Here is a 22,549-nt window from a genome sequence, read left to right on the forward strand (position 1 = left end):
ACCTTGTTTCCAAGGGTCCAGGACTTGGGGGGCACCGCTTGGCAGTGTGGACTCACATATAGTAGAGTCCAGGTGCAGATGCAAGGTTGTTGGAAGCTTGGTATGTCTCTGAGGCTACAGATCAGGAGTCCAGCCAACTTGGAGTCACTCTTGGTGACCTCGTGGTCAGAGTCAATTCTCTTCCCCGCGCAGCTCCACCATTGTGGGACTGCCCTTAGTGCCACTCGAGCTCCCTGCCAGGTAAGTGTTCGAGGACCTCCTTCACTCGAAGGCTCCTGCCTGCACCTCATCCCTGGTGGTCTAGCGGAAGAGCTGCGCTCTTCTGCAAGTCCGCTCTGTTTGTGTCCTCTTTTTTTCTGTTTGCCATTCTTTCTTTGCATCTCTGCCTCTTTTCCTACGTTTTTTCCTTTTTTCTTGCCTCTTGCTTCTTTCTCTTTTCTTTGCCTCCTTTTCCCTCTTGCTACCCAATGCTGCTGCCTCCGCAGCCCCTCCCTCCAGCGTGTCACTCCCGCCTCCCAGCTGATCACCCTCCTGCTGGCCACCACTTGATGGCAGCCGCTTGGTGCGCCAAATGCAAGCCCTTCTGTGCCTGTCCGTGGCCTGACACTTCCAGCTCTAGGGACCCTGGCCCTCCGAACCCCTGTCGCTATGACCCCAGCACTCTCCACGCACTCAACCCTGGGCGCAACAACAACGGCCAGGTCTCGGTACCAACCAACACCCAAGGCCGCCGCACCTTCACACACCACCAGAACTGACAATTGCCCCTACCCAATGGACGTCACTGCACACAAGCAACTGAGCTGCATCCTCCTCAATATATGCTCCTTGCACAGACACACTGTCGAAATATGGGACCTCCTCAACACTCACAAGTCTGATGTTCCCTTCCTCACAGAGACATGGACCAATGCCAGATTGTGACCTCCATCCCAGATGAATACAAGATCCTGAAAAAAGACTGCCTAACTGCCCAGGAAGAGGCTTCACCATCGTCTACAAATGCTCCATCCGACTGACAACCACCAACTCAGACGACACCTCATCTCCCATGGAATACATACACTTCAAGATACAGCCCAACCCCAAAATGACGCTATGCGGAACACTCCCCTACAGACTTCCTGGACCCCGCTCCCCCTTCACCAACACCATCGCCGAACACATCGCACCCCACGCGCTCGCCTCTACAAACTACATACTACTCAGAGACCTGAACTTCCACCAGGACAACCACAGAGATCCTAAAACCATTGATCTCCTGGAGAACCTCACCAACATAGAACTGAAGCAACTGGTCTCGAACCTCACCCACACAGCAGGACACATACTCAACTCCATCTTTGCTGGAGGAAACAACATTTGCTACAGGCACACCACAGAACTCACATCGGTTTCCACGGAGCTTCCTTGAGCCAGTAATTTTCGGTCGGAAGGCTGTTTACATCGTTTCTTGATCAAGGGAAACATCATTAAAGCAGACCTCAGCGGCAGCCTTTATTTAGTCCCAACATAAAAAAAATTTGTGGCGGTTATTTTCAAGCAGCAAAGACTTAATCGTTCTCGAGTCAGGTAAAGAATCCTGAACTCTCTAGTTCAACCGCCCATCCTCTTCTTTATGAATCCGGGAATCTGGCTTTGCAATCTATCCAGAACTCCCATTTGAGGAGTTTCTTATATTTCTTCGTCGACATTATACATATAGGGGCCTGTTTGTTTTTATAAAACGCATACAAGAATAGACACCATGAAATCGATCCTATTAATAAAATCCTCATACATCTGCACGGAACTCTAATTTATGCATTGTGACATGCCAACGAGCTGAAACCACAGTATATCCCTGTTTGCCATCTTTATTATGAGTAGTGACGGCTGCCTGATGAAGGCTGTGTGCCGAAACGCGCGTTGTAAGACATCTGCTGCACTGCCCGAATCAACACTTTCAACTATTGTCTGGATTTGTATATAAGTTTCGATAATGTATAAATTTATCCACATGTAATTTTCTTGTAATTTTCTTTTGATTTTCAAATGCACTTTTGTATCATTGTTTCATCTATTCAAACATGAACTTAGTATAAGTCACCAAAAAGAAAAAATAATTTAAATAAACTAATCAAAATAAGTACATAAAAAATCTTTTTTGTCTATCAGGTTGTTGTAGAGTGATTATCTCATATATGTCTACAATTGAGACATAGAAGGGTATTCTTTCAGCTAACAATTATTTAGTACCTTTTCTAGCTATAACTTCCTTTCAATCAACACCACAGAACTGCTCCAGACAAACCACTACTGCATCCACTTCTACTTTAGGAAATCCATCCCACACAAGCACCCATGCCCCTCCCATGCAGAAGATGTAATAAAGTCTCAAAAGAACACCTCACGTCGGCCCTCACATACTCTCCACACCCAACTATGACTGACGCCAACACAGCAGCAAGCAACCTCCATTCATGGATCACTAACATCGCCAACACTTTCACCCCCCTCCAGAACACCATGAGACAACACAACAAGAAAGCCAACTGGTTCACCACGGATCCTTGAGAATCTAAGCGCTCCTGCTGATACCTGGAGAAGATGAAGAGAGACAGCAAAGCTCTGGAAGCACGCTCCACCTACAAAACAGCCATCACAGCACACCACCAACTCATCAAAGCATCTAAGAAAAACTTCATCCAAGACAGAATGCTCACAACTCCAAGAACTCTTCACCATCATACAGGAATTCCCAAAACCCAACCACGAAACAACCAACGTCCCTCCCTCCCAAGACCGCTGCAACAAACTCAGCTCCTTCTTTCACCTCAAGATCAAGACGCTCTAGGACAACTTCGATGACCAAGACCACGGCACAGTCTCAAATCCCACCTCCAACGACCCCACCCAACAGACCCTTCTCACCTAGACCCCTCGCACCACAGAAGACACCTTGAAGACAATGAAGAGCATCCACTCTGGAGCACCCTCTGGTCCCTGTCCACAGCACATCTTTCTCAGGACTGCAACTGCCATTGTACCCAAGTTACGCGGAACTATCATCTGATCCCTTGAGACTGCCACATTCCCCGACAACTGGTAGAGCGCCAAAGTCAACCCCCTCCTAAAGAAGCTCTCTGCAGACCCAATGGACATCAAGAACTGCAGGCCCATCTCACTGCTTCTTTTTGCTGCCAAAGTCGTTGAAAAGTCCATCAACACCCCACTAGCACACTTCATAGAAACCAACAAAATCCTAGACACTTTTCAATCTGGATTTCGCAGCAACCACAGCATCAAGACCCTCCTTCTCACCGTCACAGATGACATCCTTGTCCTCCTTGACCAAGGTCACACATCAGCCCTCATCCAGCCTTCAACACTGTCTCCCATCGCACACTAGCCAATAGACTCCACGAGGTGGGCATCCAAGGAAAAGCCTTTCACTGGACACGATCTTTCCTCTCAGGCAGAACACAGAGAATAAGATTTCTGCCCTTCCTCTCAGAGCCAACAGAGATCAGATGCAGAGTACCCCAAGCATCCTCCCTCAGCCCCACACTCTTCAACGTTTATATGGGCCCCCTCGCAACCATCATCAGAAACCACAGGCTCCACAGTCTTAAAGCTGGTGACACCCAGCTTATCATCTCCCTCACCAAGGAACCTGACATCACCAGGCGCAACTTCCAAGAAGGGATTAGAGCTGTCGCAAACTGGAAGAGCAAAAACTGCCTGCAGTTAAACTTGTGGAAAACAGAAGTCCTCATCCTCTGCTCCACCCCCTTTGCATGGGACAACGCCTGGTGGCCTCCTGCCCTCGGAAATTCTCCCAACCCAACAGACCATTTACGCAACCTCAGCATCATACTCAACTCGTCACTCACCATGAATTACCAGATCAATGCCGGATACTCCACATGCTTCAACAACCTCTGCATACTTCACAAGATGTTCAAGTGGATCCCCCGACTCCAGGAAAACCATCCCCCACTCACTCATCACCAGCAGACTGGAATATGGCAACGCCCTTTATGCCGGAATAAAAAAAAAACTCCACTGCCAACTACAGACCGTCCAGACCGACGCCCCCAGACTCATTCTCGATATACCACAACACAACCACATCACCCAACACCTCTGGAACCTCCACTGGCTCCCCATCAAAAGAAGAATGACTTTCAAACTGCTCACACATGCCTACAAAGCCCTCCACAACACCGGACCCCAGCCAGTACCTCAACCACTGAATCTCCTACCACTCCCCCAAGAGAAACCTCCGCTCAACCAACCTCGCCTTAGCCACAGTACCTTCTTTCTACAGGACCAGAGCAGGTGGAAGATCCTTCTCTTACCTCGCATCCAAGACCTGACACGAAATCCCCCTTCACCTCTGATGAAGCACGACACTGCACCAGTTCAGTAAGGACCTCAAGACCTGGCTCTTCAAGTGACCCCAACGGAGCTGCCCCCCCCCCCCCCAAGTGCCTTGAGACCCTAACGGGTGAGTAGCGCACTTCACTAGTTCCTGATAGAGTGATTGATGATTGCTTCTAGGTTAAAGTGATGCAGGTCCAGTCCTTTTCACTCAGGCAAGAGTGTAGCCGGCAGCAGGTTGGCACATCAGGGCAGCAGTCCATCAGAGTAGCAGTCCTTGTAGCAGGACAGCAGTCCTTCTCCCTGGCAGAGTATCCACAGGTCCAGAAGTGTACTGAAGAGTTGGTGTCTGAGGTCCTTCTTTTATACACAGTTGTGCCCTTGCAGTGGGGAGACACTTCTAATGGCTGGCTTTGGAAGTGCACAGATGCCCTGTTTTCCATTGCTCTAGACTAACTACAGAGGATATGCAGTCCTTTGTGTGGAGACAGAACACCGTCTATTCAGGTGTAAATTAGGATAGGGCCAGCTCTTCCTCTCATCCTGCAAGTGATGGTCCATCCAGTCATGCCTAAGTTCCATTATGTGCGGATGTCTAGGAGGAATACACAAAGATCTCAAAATTGCATTTTCAAAATTGTAATTTACAATTCGTCTTCACCATAAGTTAGGATTTTAAATCAGAGACACCAAACATGTCCCAGTTATATCAGAACATGCCCAACTTTTTAAATACACTTCACCCTGCACCTGGGGCTGTACAGGGCCTACCTTATTGTTTTTTTTTTTTAAAGGAACCTTTATGCCTGGCAAAAAGTTTTTTTTTTCCAGGTCGAAATGGCAGTTTAAAACTGCACACACAGGCTCTGCAATGGCAGGCCTGGGACATGTTTGAAGGGCTACTCAAGTGGGTGGTACATTCAGTGCTGCAGACTCATCAGTAACATTAAAGTTCTAGGCCCTGATCACATGCAGTCATTTTTAACAGGGACGTATGAGTAAATTAAATATACCAATTGGGTTATAGGTCAATGTTACCATGTTTCGAGAAGAGATCACAAGCACTTTAGCTCTGGTTACCAGTGGTAATGTGTGCAGTCTTTAGGGCAGCAAAAGCAATTCAGCAAAAACAGTAGGTCTGAAGGCAAAGGTTAGGGGGAAACCTTGCCAAGGATATCATGTTGAATACCCCCAAAGACCTGATGCCTAGCTATGTGGCAGGGGTGACATAGATACATGATTTACAGTATATGAGGTGACCCTGCATATACATAGAGTCCAGAAGAGTAGTGGAGGTTGGTCTCTAGAAACACATGTCCATTATTTCTGGGAGTGATAACTTGTTGGCCCTAGAAGTAACTGACTAGATGAAGTATGCCCAATGAAAGAAGTTCTTATATAAAAGTTTGGTTTAACTCCTGAGAAGAATTGCCTAAAGTTCAGAAATAGCCAGAAGCAGTCACACCAGTCATGGCTGGATTTTGTGTATTCTACTAGCAAGGCTTTGGATGATTAGGCAAAGGACAGCAAAGTAAAAGATTGTAATGGGCTGTACAAGTTGGTTATGAAGTATCATATTTTAAGTAATTGCTTTTCAGAGTTCCGCCATCACCTGACAGACACCAAGCAAGCTCACTGTGTACAGAGAGCTTGGGAAGAAAGTTGACCTCTGGATTAACACCAGAGTGTTCAAGAAGATACCTGGAAGGGTGGCTCTGACTCCCCTCTGCAGGAGTAGGGAAGGTCAGGATAAAACAGAGACATTTCCAAAAACTACCCAGAAGAGTTTGGAGGCAAAGGCTTCCCTTTTCACTTTAGCACACACTAGGGGCGGTATTGATGGATAAAATCCTTGGCATCCTTTCACTCAATCCAGTATTATGAGCCACCAACAAGCCTGCCCTCCACAGTGGTGACATATTTAGACTTAAGGGGTTGCTTTTCCCACAAGGAAAGGTTAGAGCATGCCCTAGTGATCTTAGTGGGTATGTGAACCCAAAAGGAAAGTTCGTAATCCCTGGGGGCGGGAGCCATCACTTTCTATTACTTCTCTGCAGGATACCTGTGCCAGCCAGACTATGGTGCTAGCAAAGCTGGTATCCTCAAAACATCAGAAACCTGGGCAAAACCTTTTCCTCTTTATGTGAATGGGTATATGCTAAGATGAAGTTCATTGCCTGTCTTCAGCTTCCCCTAGGAAAGGGCCAATGAACTCCCATGGGTGAGAAAAGAAGAGCACCCTAAGTCTGACCCTGGTAAGGCCACTTCTGACCTGGAGGTTCTGCTTGTACTGTCACTGAGAACAGGAGACCTGCACCAGGAAGGCCGCTACATGACACAGAAAGAGTGTTAAATCCTTCAGAGGGAGGGTGTCGTCCCCCCCCCCCCAAAATCCTGGACTGCTAGGCTTCTGTTCAGTCTCAGGGTACAGAAAAGGGGTGAGAAGAACTCGAGGTACATAAAATGGAAATTTCAGCATGAACAGCACCATGTGTTGCACAAGAGCGTGCAGCCATTTTAGTTGATTTTGCTGCTGCTCTAGTAGAAAATGTACTCAAGCTGCAGTAAATCTACTCGAACTGCAGCCCTCTGACCATGACTACTCACGAATGCCGATGACTGCCGGCATTAGAGAATCACACTATGAGACTCGGAATTTTGCTTACTTATTCTGGAGTCCTACAGAGGAAAAGGTCTGCTATGTGGCGATTGGTAGAATTTGGTGAAAACTCAACATTAAAGTGTGACACTGAGTGACCAAAATTCCACCAATTCTGCGGGTGAAAAAGAACATTCTACACAACCCTAGTGCAGACCCTGAATTAAAAGCTTGTGGAAGAAGAGTGTTTGAAACCTGAGATTGTAGCTCCCACTCTAAAAAACCTACAATACCAAAGGGACCTCAGAACAAGTGGGGGACTCTTTGCCAGCCCCATGCCTATAAGCGAGGCCCACCCAAATTAGAATCTCTATGTGGCAGAGGATGGTCAGGGGCCTGGTTTCTGAAAGTCACTGCTGTCATTGGCCTCTGATAGTTGTTAGTCTTTTGGCCATTGCTTTCACTGGGTTCAGGACAGAAATCCAGCCTAGGGGATAGAATGGGCCACATCACCTTGTTGGTCATGGTGGTACTGTCTGCCTTCTTGGATGCACCTGTTAGCAATTTAGGGCTACTCGCCTCACAAGTGGGGTCTGCAAGTGAGCAAACGTGTTCCCCATGAACAGGAATAGTGGCCAGGAAAGATGGTGGCAGAGAGGAGTTCAAGTAGGATGAGAGGGATGTAGACGCGTTCAATCACATGAGAAGGGAAACCCTTCAAAGGGATTGACTAGTCTGGGGGTGCCCTTTTTCCTGACAAAAAAAGCATTTGCACTTTACCTGCTCACTTTTGTTCAGGTTCCTCAAGACCACCCGGCCTTCCGGACTACATTTCTAAGGAGGCGCCAATGTGGTTCCCCTGATAATAGAGGCTCATAAAAAAGGCCTTGGGCTCAGGCAGCATGGGTGCCCTTTTTCCTGACAAAACAGAATTTGCACTTTACCTGCTGCACGGAGTCACTTTTGTTCAGGCTTCTCGAGACCACCTGGCCTTCTGGACTACATTTCCCAGTGTTCTAAGCGCCCTGAGGCGCTAACACGGTTCCCCTGCGCCTGGTGAAGCATATCAAGAGCCTGGGGCTCCCACATCGTGGGTGCCCTTTTTCCTGACAAAACAGCATTTGCACTTTACCTGCTGCCCGGAGTCACTTTTGTTCAGGCTCCTCAAGACCAACTGGCCTTCCGGACTACATTTCCCAGTTTTCTAAGCGGCAGGAGGCGCCAACACGGTTCCCCTGCGCCTGGAGGCAAATAAAAACAGCCTTGGGCTCCCGCAGTGCGGGACGCGTGCGGACGTGCCGGGCCATGCCCGGGCCAAAGGATGGCCCGTCTGAACCTGTCAGAGGCCGGAGGAGGCTGGGCAGGGCCATATTATTAACATTTCGGACCTGATACAATCGATATTAATGTAAGTTTTGTGTTCAATTTTGCGACTGTCATTCTAACTATTTAGATTTACTAAATGAGTAAACGCAAGTAGGGCACTGGGCAGGGGGTAGTTTGATTCATGAGATCAAGCTAACAGACCGTAGGGAATCGTTACAACCCCAGCCACCTACAAATAAAACAACATATGAAGTACTCCCTTTGCTCCCCCTGCAAGATAACCTCGAAAATGTCCCCCCTTAAGAGATTCAGACATCATCTACAGAGTTCGAATCCACCACATCCCCCGGGCCAATTAATATAACAAATAAGCCTACTGTAACCACCAGGGGTCAGAAGGCTGCTATAAGCCAAAATAATAGCCACAAATCACCTTCTAAGAAGAGGAAGGGAAGGAGCCTACAGAGACACAAACTAAAAGAAAACTACCATAAGGCCACGAGACGCAAAACTAGAAACATTGATAGAGACTGTAGCCAGGGGCCAAGTTCAACCCTGACGCCTGCAGAAATAAATGGCTCATCTTCATGTCCACAGGAGGATGCATTTTGGAAGTGGTTGGAGACAATGGTGTCTGTCCTGTTAGACCCATTGGCACAAAATCTATCTTTAATTGAGGAAAGACTCATTAAATACAAGGGGCTCGCCACTAATAAAACCATAGCCAATCATAATACAGCTAAGAGTGGGGATTCCCTGCCAGCTAGGCGAAATAGGGGAAATAGAACAGTGGCAAGTAAACATATAGATGATCTATGTAGCGGTCAAGGACAAACACAATGCCCTATATCGTACCCCAGTAAGTTTGGAGACCCAGCTTAGATTAATCTCCTTACTCAAAGACTAATACCACACACATCGGATCAGTTAAGGCTTTCGTTACAATTGGATGACCCACATTTTATGAGCATGCAGGGCTCAGAAGTCTTAAACGTGCCGCCTAGTGTTATGGGGGTATTTCACTGGCAGATGGGGCAAGAGCTACTTTACCTCAACATCCACACAGATACATTCAGGGAGATTATAGCAACAAAAATGTCAACTTACATCTTCCACCTCAAGCCACTGCATATACGATAGTGTTGGCAAATGTTTTGCCTCTTTTGCACAAAGTTTCAGAACATCGGTCAACTCTGAGGAACAAGTCATTACACCTATTGAGTGTTGGGACCGGTATGAGCAAAGTTCTTTTTTCTGAGTTTACAATAGCGCGTAGAATACCTTGGGTAGGCAAGTCGAATAAGTCACGAGCAGGCAAGTGTGTGGTTTTAACATTTAGATCTCCTAGTTTGGTGCAGTCTATTCTTGATATGCCCGGAAACCAGCTTATTTTACCCCAGAGCATAAATATCTTGCCACTGGGGTATTTTTATCAATCCTCGAGCCTTGAGATACAATCCTATAGGGGAGTTACCCTTAGAGAATGAATGGCCCAGATATACTATTCCAGTAAGTAACCGTTATGAAATGTTTAATTCAGTAGAAGACCTAGATTGACTTGCTTCATTTTTAGTCCCTCCCCTAATTAATAATTCTTTTGAAAACAGACATAGAGGGGCTAAGGGGAATTAAGATAAAAATTCAGTTGTGCAGGAGCAAACATTTCTAGCAAACCTTCCGCAATCCCCTATTCCCCATGCTCAGGAGGTACAGGATATGGGCATTATAAATCGAACTTGGGCTGACACCCACAAATTTACAGTTATTACTACTCTAGAACAGTTACCATCTAGCAGAGAAGGTGTATCAGCTAATATAGTAGTGCCATCTACCTCTCATGAGAACGTTGACAGAGCATATCGTAAACTAGTATCCTGGAACAATGCTGGTTTGCTGTCAAAACAGATGAACCCCATTTTTGGGGAATTTGTATTGACTCACAATATAGTATGTTTCCAGGAAACGTGGGCAAAGGAGACAATCCATATCAATGGATTTAAGACATTCCATATACCAGCCGTTGAAGGCCTAATTGGAAGAGCAAAGGGAGGGCTTTGTACATGTATATCTAATAGGCTGGAAGTAAAAAAGATAGAGCACCATGCAGAGGAAACATATTATCAACTGATCTTAATTCATGTTGATGGAGAGCATTGTGTAGCATTGATAAACTTTTACAACAATATTCCCTCAGTTAAAGCTATGGACGTACTAACGCAATTATGTAACAATTTGCAGTCCCTATGTAGTAACAACCGCAGAGATACAATGCAAATTATGGTGGGGGATTTTAACTGCACCCTGTGCCCAAATAAGGGAGGTAAAACCTGTGTTATTACAAACGAAGAAGGCATCAGTAATACCCAATTTTGACACTCACCACTGGGGGGACTATACAGTGATTTGGCTTATAGTTTGGACTTGAGCTTTGCAAATGAGTTAAGTACTAAACTTGTCCCTATGCCCCATACCTTTATTGGTAGGGGCTGCTATTCCACTATAGATTATATTCTAATATCGAATAATCATGTCTATAGATTAAATTCTTTCCATGAGGATGATAACCAATTGAGTGATCATTTTCCACTTTACCTTTTAGTCTTAATACCATCTAGTAAGTCTCCAAGACATGATAAAGACGGTCAGGTTTTATCAGACATCTCTATCAATATATATGTAGTCTGCGCTGGTCGATGGTGGATCCTGCAGCAATCCCCAAACATGTGATTGACAAGTGTAGAACAGCCTTTGACATCTGTCTGAACGAGGTAGCTACCTCAGCAAGTATCCTCTCCTCCTTTCAGTTAATATCAGAGGCTGTAAGGGAGTCACTATTTGCCTCAACACAGAATAAAATAAAACCTTGCTGATGGTTTGACTCTAAGTGTGCGCGGGCCTATTCCAACTTGAAAAAGGAATTACATAAGACCCCAAAAAACGTTGAAGAGATAAGAAAGGCAAGAGGGCAATATAAACTGGCACTTAGGGAAAGAAAAATTACAATAAGAAACAAATCCCTGCATGAGGCCTCTCAACGGGGAGACAGCTCGGCCTTCTGGAAGGTGGTAAAAGCAACTTTTCTGAATTCCGGGGAAGGTCCGTCAATAGAAATCGCCATATCTGAGAAACAGTGGGTTGACTACTTCTCTGGTGTATGCAATAATGAGGGAATTCAGATACGCATATAGAAAACGCTCACTGGGAAACTTCCAGCAACCCTGTGGCCCAATATTTTAATCTTCGGTTCACACTGGAGGAAGTGAAACATACGCTTTCCATAAGTCTGGGTGGTAAGGGTCCTGGACCTTGGATCTTTTTAAATCAAATAGGGAACTATGGGGGCCAATTATTACCCAGGTATTAACGGCCAGCTGCCTTGCCCCTTTTTTTAACAACTTGGGTTGAATCTACAATCATCCCAATTTTTAAAAAGGGAGACCGTCAAGAACCGAGGTGCTACAGGCCCATTTCATTATTAGATTATTTGACCAAAATGGCTGGACGCATAATTTTGGAACATTTACAGGACTGGGCAGAGGAAAATAAAGTCTTGTCCGACATCCAATATGGTTTCTGTGAGGGCCTAGGGACAGTCGAGCAGAGTTTAGATTTATGCCAGAAGGAAACGTTTATTGAAAGGTAACTGGAAGAATCTAGTAATTTAACTGGAACTGGAAAGTAACTGCAATTAATTTACTTACGTTTGGGAAGTCCGAAGAGGAGATCTCGGGGAAGGCAGAGACGCCTACCCGGGGCTGAATTCGGTGAGCAGACCAGATCTTCCCGATTGCGGTGGAAGAGAAGTGGAGGAGCTGAGGAAACCGTAGGCAAGTTCACTGTACAGAGGGCGGATATCTGAGGGTGCTTCGAGGGGGGAGCGTCCTTCGCCCACTGCCTCCGTGCAATCCGCTCGTTCCCTGCATCAGTGGCGTACGTCGGCAGTGGCGGAGGGCATTGCGGTACGAGGCGGAGGGCAGTGCCAAGAGCACCCGGCCTCTCAGGAAGTTGTCCGGTGAGCCCGACGTGCTGAGGGCAAATGCCCAAGAGGGTGTGGCCTTTGCTGCCACCGTGAGGAGAGGAGCAAGAGGAGACCGTCCGTCGCCCACTGCCTCCCGGAAATCCGCTCTTACGTGGCTTCGCTTCTGGGCTCGAGAATGGCGGCAAGCTATACAATGTGAGGCGGAAGGCAGCGCTGAGAGCCTTAGACATCGCATGAGCAGAAGCGCATCGGGTGGCTGGATCGCCCCTCATCCCTACGCTGGCGAAGGCAGGGCAACGCAGGCAGGGCAATGCTAGACCGGGTGAGGCAGAAGGAAGCACAAAGAGCCTAAGACCTTGCAGGAGCAAGAGCATGTCTCGTGGCTGCATCGCCCCTTCTCCCTAAGGGTCCCTCGCTAGTGAAAGCAGGGCAACGTTGACACGGCAGGAGTGGGGTAGGGTCGATCTGTGGAGCAGGAGGCTGCAGCATGAGCAGCACAGATGCAGAGGGCTTGATGAGAGACGTCCATCAAATACAGGTTAGACGGTGAGGCACTCTGCTGTACCTTCCTGGGAGTGGTGAGGCGCTATTTTTGTCTATTTGGGACTGGTGTAGGAAAGAGGCAATTTAACTTATCCAAGAAGAGCGGCTAGTCTGGCTGGGTTGTTCTGAGGCTATGGCTTGGGATGGCTGTGAACTAGGGAGGCACAGAGGGACCTCTCAACACAGGTTCTACTTGGTTACTAGGTACTGTCTCCAGGATGTGTAAAAAATCGTCCCCCTGATTTTGAGTAACTTTGTCACCCCTCTGGGCTAAATGCACACAGGCTGGCCCACAATCGTGTTGTAAGTTTCCTGATACAAGAAGTGCAGCCAGCATTTTGGGGAGCTGACTATTTGTTTAGATTGAAATTAATGCAGGCTCTGTGCAAAATGGCGTAGAAGGAAAATAGAGATAGGACTTGTGCACGAAGAAAGTATCAGGTCTTCAACAGTGTGTCTCGTGTATAGAAGTTAACAGAGGACTACATCACATAGAGGGATGAGTAGAAATTAACAGAGGACTAAGTTTTTCAGGGAATCTGATCCACTAACAGAGACATGGGACTTCACCCCAGTCTGATGCTACCCTGGCAGCCATCTTGGTGGGGCAGAGCACTGCTAATAAATGAAACTTTTTTTTTCTTATTAGTGAAGTTGAGAAAATGTGCAAAACATTGCTACGTTGTGTATCTTTGTTTAGATGCTAGGCCTCAGTAAGTCTGATTCTTGAGCTTGCTAGCATGTGTCTTAAACTATACTACAGACACTCACTGGCTCGGATTTCCGCCAAAGAATCTAGGGAAATTGTCATTACCTACAGAAGCATTTCAGTAAAATAAGGTTCGAATTCTTTAATCTAAAACATGTCAGGGCACCATCTAAAACCGGAAGGAACAAATTCATACTCAATAATTTACCCTCCCAATATTACTAAAAATGCCTCCAAATCTTTTAAACAAAACTTTCTCCAAATTAATTCAGAAACTCTATTACAAGGTCCATCTTTCAACTTAAAAAGTTGCGATTATTAACAACTTTATTTTCTTTACTACTAAAATGGCCAAATGGAGAAACACACTACATAACTCACTGAAAATGCAGGAATCAAAAAACATTACCTATTGAACTAATTTGCCATTCCTCCGTCTAGAAAGCTGAGGGCAACATTAAATATAACGTGCTATAAAAATGGCACATTTCTCATTCAAGCTGCCAATAAAGATCTGGAACGTTTTGACAAATTCTTTTCAATATTAAAAAACCACGTCCTTAGCAGCTCCACCTCAAGAAAAAAACATCCAAACATGAATTCTCAAGCCATCGTCCCACAAGGGAACTAACCGCCTATGTTTGAAATTAGCTGGGAGAGTGATTCCCAACAGCCTAATCGAGTTATATCGAAAGATTGCATTAACACCAATGAGGAACCCCAACCTTTGTATCAGGAAACCAGTAATTTGCAGGCTACTGCAAATGGTAGCGCTAGTGCGCTAGTTTGCACAAACCCCAATACTGAGCCCCAAATGGTACCTTCAGGAAGTCAATTTTTGAGTGATAGTGAAACTGAAACCGCCAGGGCTATAGAATCCCAACAGACGGAACATTTAAAGGCATTTCATCGAACGATGAACACCAACAATTGAATCATGTATCCAGTTTAACAGAAGACAGGGGCTTCAACACACAGCGATCATTAGTTTCCTCACCTTTCAATTCTAGTTCCCATCCTACCCCTAACACTGATCTTGACCGGTTATTGGGAACAGTCAGCAGGTTGGAAAATTTACAAGTCCAACAAGATAACGGGAGTGGCACGCATGTGAACATCACAGGGAATTGCAGATCTGTTTCTAGGCACAAAAAAACACGCTCAGATCCTGCAGAGATATTCAAAGCTAGCCTTCCAATAGTAACACCCACACAACAGCCCACTAGTATACATCATAGATTAGACCCAGGAAAGACCAGAACCCCACAAACAAATAGGGATTTTATAAATCTCAGCTCGCAATCTAGCAAGACTTATAAAGCCATGCTCTCCGCTATTAGAGATATGAAAAACCTGCTGTGCCGATCTGAAAAATGGCTTGCAAAAATGGAGGTTCTGCAGTCTTCCTCCCTTGAAACCCAACACCAATCCTCCTCAATGGAGGCATCAAACAGAATTTACCACCCACGTACGCAACTCAACTATCTGACAGATAGTGAGATATTATCCATTCTGTCTACATATGAACCTACTCCGACCTCTCAAACTAAGATTGGCGAAACCTATATCCAAACAATCATAACGAATGCTGGCAGAACTTCTCAGTCTAACAATAGAAGGCTTAATGACAACAACCTAAAGAATGTGTCATTAATGCCTGAAAAGTTTGTTCGCCAATGATCAATGCTCAGAAACACATTCGCTGCATTCTACTCAACTGTCGTTCAGCAAATAAACACGTGTCTGACATAGCCGACCTCATGCTAAACCATGAAATTGATGTAATCATTCTAACTGAAACATGGCTTTCTGACTCGTCTTAGCCATGCTTAGACCTGTTAGTCCCCCCAAACTACCAGATTATGAGGCAGGACAGAAATGACAGAATGGGTGGAGACATCGCTTGTATACACAGATCAGACATCTCTATCACAAAAATACAGGCTGACCCTTTAGAGTCTTGTGAATATCTGGGCATGTCTTTAAGATCAGCAGATAACCAAAACTGTAAACTCCATGCACTCTACCACCCCCCTGGTACAAAACCAAGTTCATCGACCAGATGATAGAAATCATTACTACCAACTCGAATCTGCAGTCTAACGATATCTTCTTAGGAGACTTCAATATTCATTGGGAGGATTAGGGTGACAGTCAAATCACCCTCTTTAAAACCTTCCTGGAAGAGCAATTATTAGTCTAAGTATGTCATCTCCCCACCCACTCCAAAGGCTCCACCTTTGATTGGATCATAGCTAAAGAGAAAACATTCGAGAATATTGCAATCACACCCTGCGATTGGTCTGATCACCACATAATTACATTCAAAATTCCCCTCAGAAAAACCAAATCGTCTTCACAATCTATTAAACCCAAAAAATGGACCAGGGACACCAGAGGAATTAATATGGGAAACATAGCAGCGCGCTGTGAAATAGATTTGCAGCCACCCAAGAGCATGGTTGATGTCAGTGACCTCACATAACAAGTCAATGTCAAGCATTATCGAGGACATAGCCCCTATAAAACTGAAAAGGATCTCTGACAAAGAAAAAAACCTGTGGGTCAATGGTGCCCTTAATGAAGAAAGAAGGTCACTGAGACTTTCAAAACGTAAATGGTGACAACACCCTGCTTCGCCCCATCTAATCCAACTGAGACAATTCAGGAAAGCTTATAATAAAAGTATTATTAAATCTAAAAAAGACTTCTTCAGGAAAGAATTGGATAATGCTAATGCAGTAAATATACCTAGGAAACTATTCAATCTACTAAAAGAACAATTGAATAAATCAGCCAAATTGGCACCAGTCATCACTAAAACAAGCCTAAATAGTGAAGATTTCTCGGTCTTCTTTACAGACAAAGCTAACTCATTGGAGGGGAGCTCAAAAAAGTAGCTGAAGACATTGAAAGTGAAAACGGTACGTTCGATGAAGTACTGGATCAACAAGAATTAGTCAAACCCAAAAACAATGCCCGATGGTCAGGATTTAAATCGGTCAGTGAATTAGACATTTCAAAGATCATGTTGACCATTAAACCTAACAACCACTATAACGATCCCCTACCGGCAAAGTGCTGGTCTTCGATAAACCACCTGCTAATCCCGTCTTGGGCTAAGGTCATAAATGCCTCATTATCACAAGGCCAAATACCGGCCTGCCGAAAAACAGGGCAAGTCATTCCTCTCCTTAAAAAAACAACAGAGAACCCATCTGATCCAAACAATTTCAGACCTGTAACTAACATTCCCATGTTAGCCAAAGTACTGGAAACATGTGTCCAACAACAACTGAGTCTGCAAATTTCTGACTTCAATCTGTTGAATGATTGTCAATCTGGTTTCCGTCCAAGCCATAGCCTAGAAACTGCAATTCTGCACATCGTAGATGACGCATTACTGGCTCTCGATCACAACAAAATATTCCTCTTAATCCTGTTGGACCTGTTGTCAACTTTCGACATGGTGAACCATGCCAAAATACTAGATCGGTTGAAAAACAGAATGGGACTAGAGGGTACAGTCCTTAATTGGTTTAGCTCCTTTCTTGAGAATAGATCACAAAAATTCATTGTCAACCAAACCCTTTCAGGCCCAACCAATAATACAATCGGAGTTCCGCAAGGGTCAACGATATCTCAGGTGCTTTTCAATCAATTGGTAGAACCACTCATGGAAATATTACAAAAAGCGAACATTGCTTGTATGCTGATGACACTCAGCTGTACATCAAGGTCGCATTGACAGAAGAGATAAAGACCATGAACCAAGCACTAACGAGAACCCTCCAATTGCTAACCAAGAACCACCTGAAGCTAAATCCTCAGAAAACCGAATTCCTACTGATTACACCCCAGAAAAGCAAACTAAAGATAGCAGAATGGTCCAACCTTATCACTGCTCTAAAGTGTACTCCGAAGATTGTCAACTCTACTAAATCACTGGGAATTACTTTGGGCAAAAACCTGAACATGTTAGCACATATCAGCACAATGGCAAAAAATGCCAGGTTCCACTTAAGCTACTTGCGAAAACTAAATCCATTCCTAAATAAAACAGACCTTAAAACAGCAGTTCAGGCACTGGTCATATCAAGGATCGAATATGGTTGCACTACCTTGGCTGGGCTCCTCAAGATCTCAACAGCCCCATTGAAAGCATGTCTTAATGCAGCCACAAGACTTATAGCGGGATCCAAAAATACGACCATATTTCCCCTCACTTGAAAGCACTCAACTGGCTGCCCTTCGAAGCAAGAATTCAATTCAAGTTGGCATGCATCACGCATAAAGCAATACACCACAAAACACCAGTCTACCTTGCACAGAAACTCTCGCTTTCAGGAGGGAACCGGTTCTCCAGGACCAAAGCTGACCTACTACTGAAACCGGCTCGTTTTTGCAAGGAGAACTTATGACCGAGCGTTCTCCAGGGCAGCACCGAGAATTTGGAACGTACTTCCCCCTAACATTAGAAGAATTCCATCCATCTCAGCATTCAAAAAGGAAGCAAAATCGTTTTATATGAGGACATTTCTCCCATAAGTCCATATAGCAAAATGTCTGTCTATAAACCTCTCATGTTTGTTTCAAGGTTCACGCAAGCCGTTCATTAACCATATATGGGCTTGTATATACATTTCCTTGTGGTTTTATGGTTTAAGCTGCTTTATGGTAATTTAACTGTTGACTGTTATATATGTTTATATGCTTTCCTGAAGTGTAATATTGTAAATCAGTAATGTCTTGTAATCTATAAGGGTCGGATTGTTGGAATGCTCCTGTAAAGCGCTCTGATACCCTACGTAGGGTCATGTTCTCGCTATAGAAAACACTAAGTAAAATAAATAAATAAATAAATAGCTATTTTAGTTGGGAAGTATACGTGGGCGAAGAAAGGCAGACTGTTTTAGCTTCGACTCTTTGAGACATGGAGAGCAGGGGTCTATCCTTGAGTCCATAGCGGTGGAGACATGCAAATTATCCACTTTCTTAGACTCTTATATAGCGACGCCAAGGCGAAAGTCCGATTTGGCCGGAGTGGAGACTGCACAGCCTCATTTCCAATTAGGAGGGAGGTCAGGCAAGGATGTTTCTTGGCCCCCTTTTTAAAAAATCTTTATAATAATGGTTTAAGTGAGGCGTTGCTTAAGGACAACCAAGATTTTCCTAAAATAGCGGGACGTTCAATTCCAGCTCTCCTTTAAGCAGACAATGTGGTTTTAATGTCCAGCACCCACTTAGGTTTCAAAGGGTTTTAGACAGTTTTAGTAAGTTTATGGGTCATTTGGACCTTAGGGTTAACATCTCAAAAACATATATGAGGTGAGGTCGTGGGAGCCTTAAGTGTAGGGATATGTTTGTGGAAGGACAGAAAATAGGGCACACAAAAAGATTTGCATATCTGGGAATACTTTTTTGACTGTAGTGATTCATGGACATAGGCTATAATGGCAAATAAATTAGCATTTGCGAGACCAACAATGGCCCTTGATAATTTTTCAAGAAAATTGGGGAGAACAAACATTTGAGCTCATACAGATTTACAAAGCGAAATGTATCTCTACTGGTTTGTATGGAGCAGGGGTGTGGGGTTTCGCTGACACGCATTTGCTGCAAACTGTGGGAAAAAAATGGTTGAGATACATTTTAGCTGTTCCCAGCAGTTTATCTTCTTTTGTTTGCCATACCGAGTTGGGCTTCCCATATGTTTCTGATTTAAAGAAAATTGAGCATATTCTCCTATGGCATAGGATTTGGACAAAACCTGAGAGAAAGTTAAAACAGGATATTTTAGCAGATAGTCTGAAACTTGAAGGAGCTTTACAGATTCCCTGGCTGAAGTTAATGAGAAATTTTATGTCCGATCTGGGTCATTTAGAATTTTATGACGAACCAAAAACTATGCAATCGATTAACAGAAAAGAACTAAGAAAAGAGGTCTTTTCGCTCTTGGATTCGGTAAGATTGTCAACAGAGATTCTAAAGCCTACTGTCCAGCATAATCAACTGATTTTATCTTCTTTTAGCATCCAATCCTATTTAATAGCTGTACCTGGTGGCTATGATAGGTTTTCATTAACTAGATTTAGGTGCAGTATTTTCCACAGGCTCGTGAGCTTTCCAAAAATGAACGACTGGTCTTGAGTATTAGGACTGTGTCCTTGTGATAATTACTCTGAACAATCCACTATACATGTCCTTTTATTCTGTAGACTTTATAGGAACTTAAGGAAAGCTTGGATTGTGCCAATCTTAAAGGAGCTGGGGCTGAGACAATGTCGCCCAGCTCTTTTTGTGTTACAGCTCTTGGATGATGCACATAGAGTCTGGAGGATAGGAATGTTTTCTTAAAAAGTATTTAGCCGCAGGAAATCTATCATGCTGTAATTTCTGAGACAAGTACGATTGCTTTGGTGAAAAAGCTTTTTAACATTGAATTTTATAGTGTACTGTATATAATATTTCTTCCATTTTTATTATGTGTAATGAATGAATTGTTTTATGTACTTTTATGATTGATTGAAAAAGCAATCAAAAAAATGTCTCTTTGAATTGAATTGACTAGTCTGAACTAGCTTTTGCCTGGGCGTTGGCCTGTGTAAAAATGTTGCCTTTTCTGCATACCTCCCTGGATTTTTCACCTCTGGCTGAAACCTATAGTTTTGCAAGCTTTAGAACTTTGAGCACTTTAACCCTCCTCACCAGTGGTGAAGTGCCTGTGTTCCTTCCCTTAACATGGTTGAATTGGCATACTCATAATTAGCAAATAAAACGTGTCTATAAGTTTCTAGTACATGGTGCGAAATGTAGCCCGGGGCCTGGAAGGTAAATGCCACTAGTGGAATGCAGCACCTATTGTGCCATGCACTACAGTGGCAGTGCAAACATGGTTTCAGGTCTACCATTGGAATGTAACTGTAGCACTGTAAAAACTGCAATTCGACTTGTCAGCATAGACCATTTGACTGGTCAAAACCTCCATCTAATAATTTAACATTACCATATCCTCAGAGTGACTAGCAACTATAGGCTCTTTTCCGCTGTTGCAGACGTAGCTGCCGTATTGAGGAAACCAGAGTACATATTGAAATCATAATATTGTATCTCAAGAATGGGACTGTCCAGGGTTACGCTTATTCCTTGAGAAGGGGAGTCACCCACCCAAATAATAACCCAAGTTCTTACACATATACTGAACTCTTATGTTAAAGAGGTCTATTCCTAGCCAGAAGCTAAGCTGAATCCACATGAAATTATCATGAAAAGTTTTAAGACTGTCCTAACCACATCCCACACCCATATCCCCAGCTTTACTTGATCTACACCTCTCTATAAAATCACTTTAGAATATTGCATCCAACCGATTCAATATCTAAATGGCTTGCATTCTCAGAAATAACATAAGTTTCTGTTGGGATGTTGGGATCTGTCCTGGCTCGTGTCGCGCTTGAGCCCGTGCTGTGGACAGCTCCATTCCATCTTGAGTGTTGATGTTATTGTGTTCTGTGTCTGGCAGTTGCTGCTGGGACTCCGAGGTTGCATCCACCATTAATTTGAGTTCCACTTACCTGACAGTGTCTACCTTTCAGTTTCCCACCAGCCCAATTGAAGCCTTTTACAACCTGCAGTCAGGCAACTGGATTCACGTATTGGTCCATCGGTGAAAATCAGCACTTCATACCTGGTGGTGAAGTCAGTTCCAAGTCCTACTCTTCATCAACACTGCCATCAGGTGCCGAAGACTGCTGTCGAGGATCTTTGAATTGCACTGCATAGAGACAAGAGAGTTGAGAGATTATGGGCCTGGTGACAGAGGAGCTCTTGCACTGATGGGCACAACCCAAAAAAGCAATGAGAATGTCGCTCATCCTTCCAGCCATGGCTGCAGCCTATCATCGAGTTGTGGGTGCCTCAGAGTCACAGCTAATTGGCCCCTCAGTGGGTCTGGATCACCCCTGTGCAGCAAACATGTTTGGTTTGTTCATTGTGTGGCTGTCAGGAGGAAACAAACAGTGACTTTCAAAGAGTGAACTGCATTTCTCCAGAAACAAATCAACGACAAGACCTTCCTATAAGTTCTGGGTCAGTACGAGCAGGGTCTGAACCTGTCTCCCTTTTGGTTTAGGTTCCCAACTGCCAACTGATTCAAGTGGAGGTTTGCCCAAGATCTTAATCCCTTGTGAATTAGAAGAACAATGCACTGACAAAACCCCCAATGGGCACTTTATTCCTGAATTTGATAACTATACCACTCATGTGACTCATCACAATCTGATTTTGCCCTTGCCTAAGAGGTTGCTCCCTAATTCATTCACATAGCTTAAGCTGCACATTAAGCAGGTTTTTGTAAAAGGAAATGGCAGCATTTTCACAGGATGCAGTGAATGTAATCTGACTGTACCTAAATGTGCACACCCCTTTTCCTACTCAACTTACACCAAAGTTGAATTTCCAAAACATATTTTTACTTGAGCAGCTTCTTTTACCAAATTGAGATATACTGTGTTTGTGGCAACCAAAACTATGTGTGACTAACCAATGAATTTATCAATTAAGGAAATTCTGTATATTGTGAGGGTTTTGGAAGACGAGGCCAGTTTGACAGTGAATGCATTCAAGCTCATATCAACACAATTTATGGCACACAGAACTATATATTTTTGCAACAGGCATACTCTCTATTTAATGTTAGTGGCTAAGAGCAGTGCTTGCATCATTTGTATTTATTTTATTATTTTTGCAAGTTTCTCTAGCGCGGACATGGCCCGAAGGCTTCCAAGCACATTACAACAAGCAGGATACAAGGGTTACAGCAGGTACAATACTAGTAATTAAATGTGTACGTTTATAAACGGTGGGTGCTTGCAGGATTTATCACAAAAAATAGTTACAGCAGATGAGCAGGGGAGATACACAGTAAAAGCATAGGTTTAGGTGGTGGGGTCATAAAACGAGGGCAAGTCAGATCGTAATGGGGGACATATAAGATAGATCGAGGATACTTTAACCAAGATGTCTGTCA

The 22,549-nt window shown here is 44.3% G+C and overlaps 1 long non-coding RNA gene across 1 annotated transcript in view; it reads right to left on the reverse strand.

Moving 5' to 3' along the window:
• LOC147718823 (uncharacterized) overlaps positions 1-21,296 on the reverse strand; it is a 135,844-nt gene extending 114,548 nt beyond the window's left edge. Inside the window, exon 1 of the long non-coding RNA XR_015310008.1 lies at positions 21,209-21,296. This is a non-coding gene — a long non-coding RNA (uncharacterized LOC147718823). The remainder of the gene's footprint in view (positions 1-21,208) is intronic.
• Positions 21,297-22,549: the final 1,253 nt, after the last annotated feature.

Source organism: Lissotriton vulgaris, chromosome 4_1, assembly GCF_964263255.1.
Source record: "Lissotriton vulgaris chromosome 4_1, aLisVul1.2, whole genome shotgun sequence".
NCBI lineage: Eukaryota > Metazoa > Chordata > Amphibia > Caudata > Salamandridae > Lissotriton > Lissotriton vulgaris.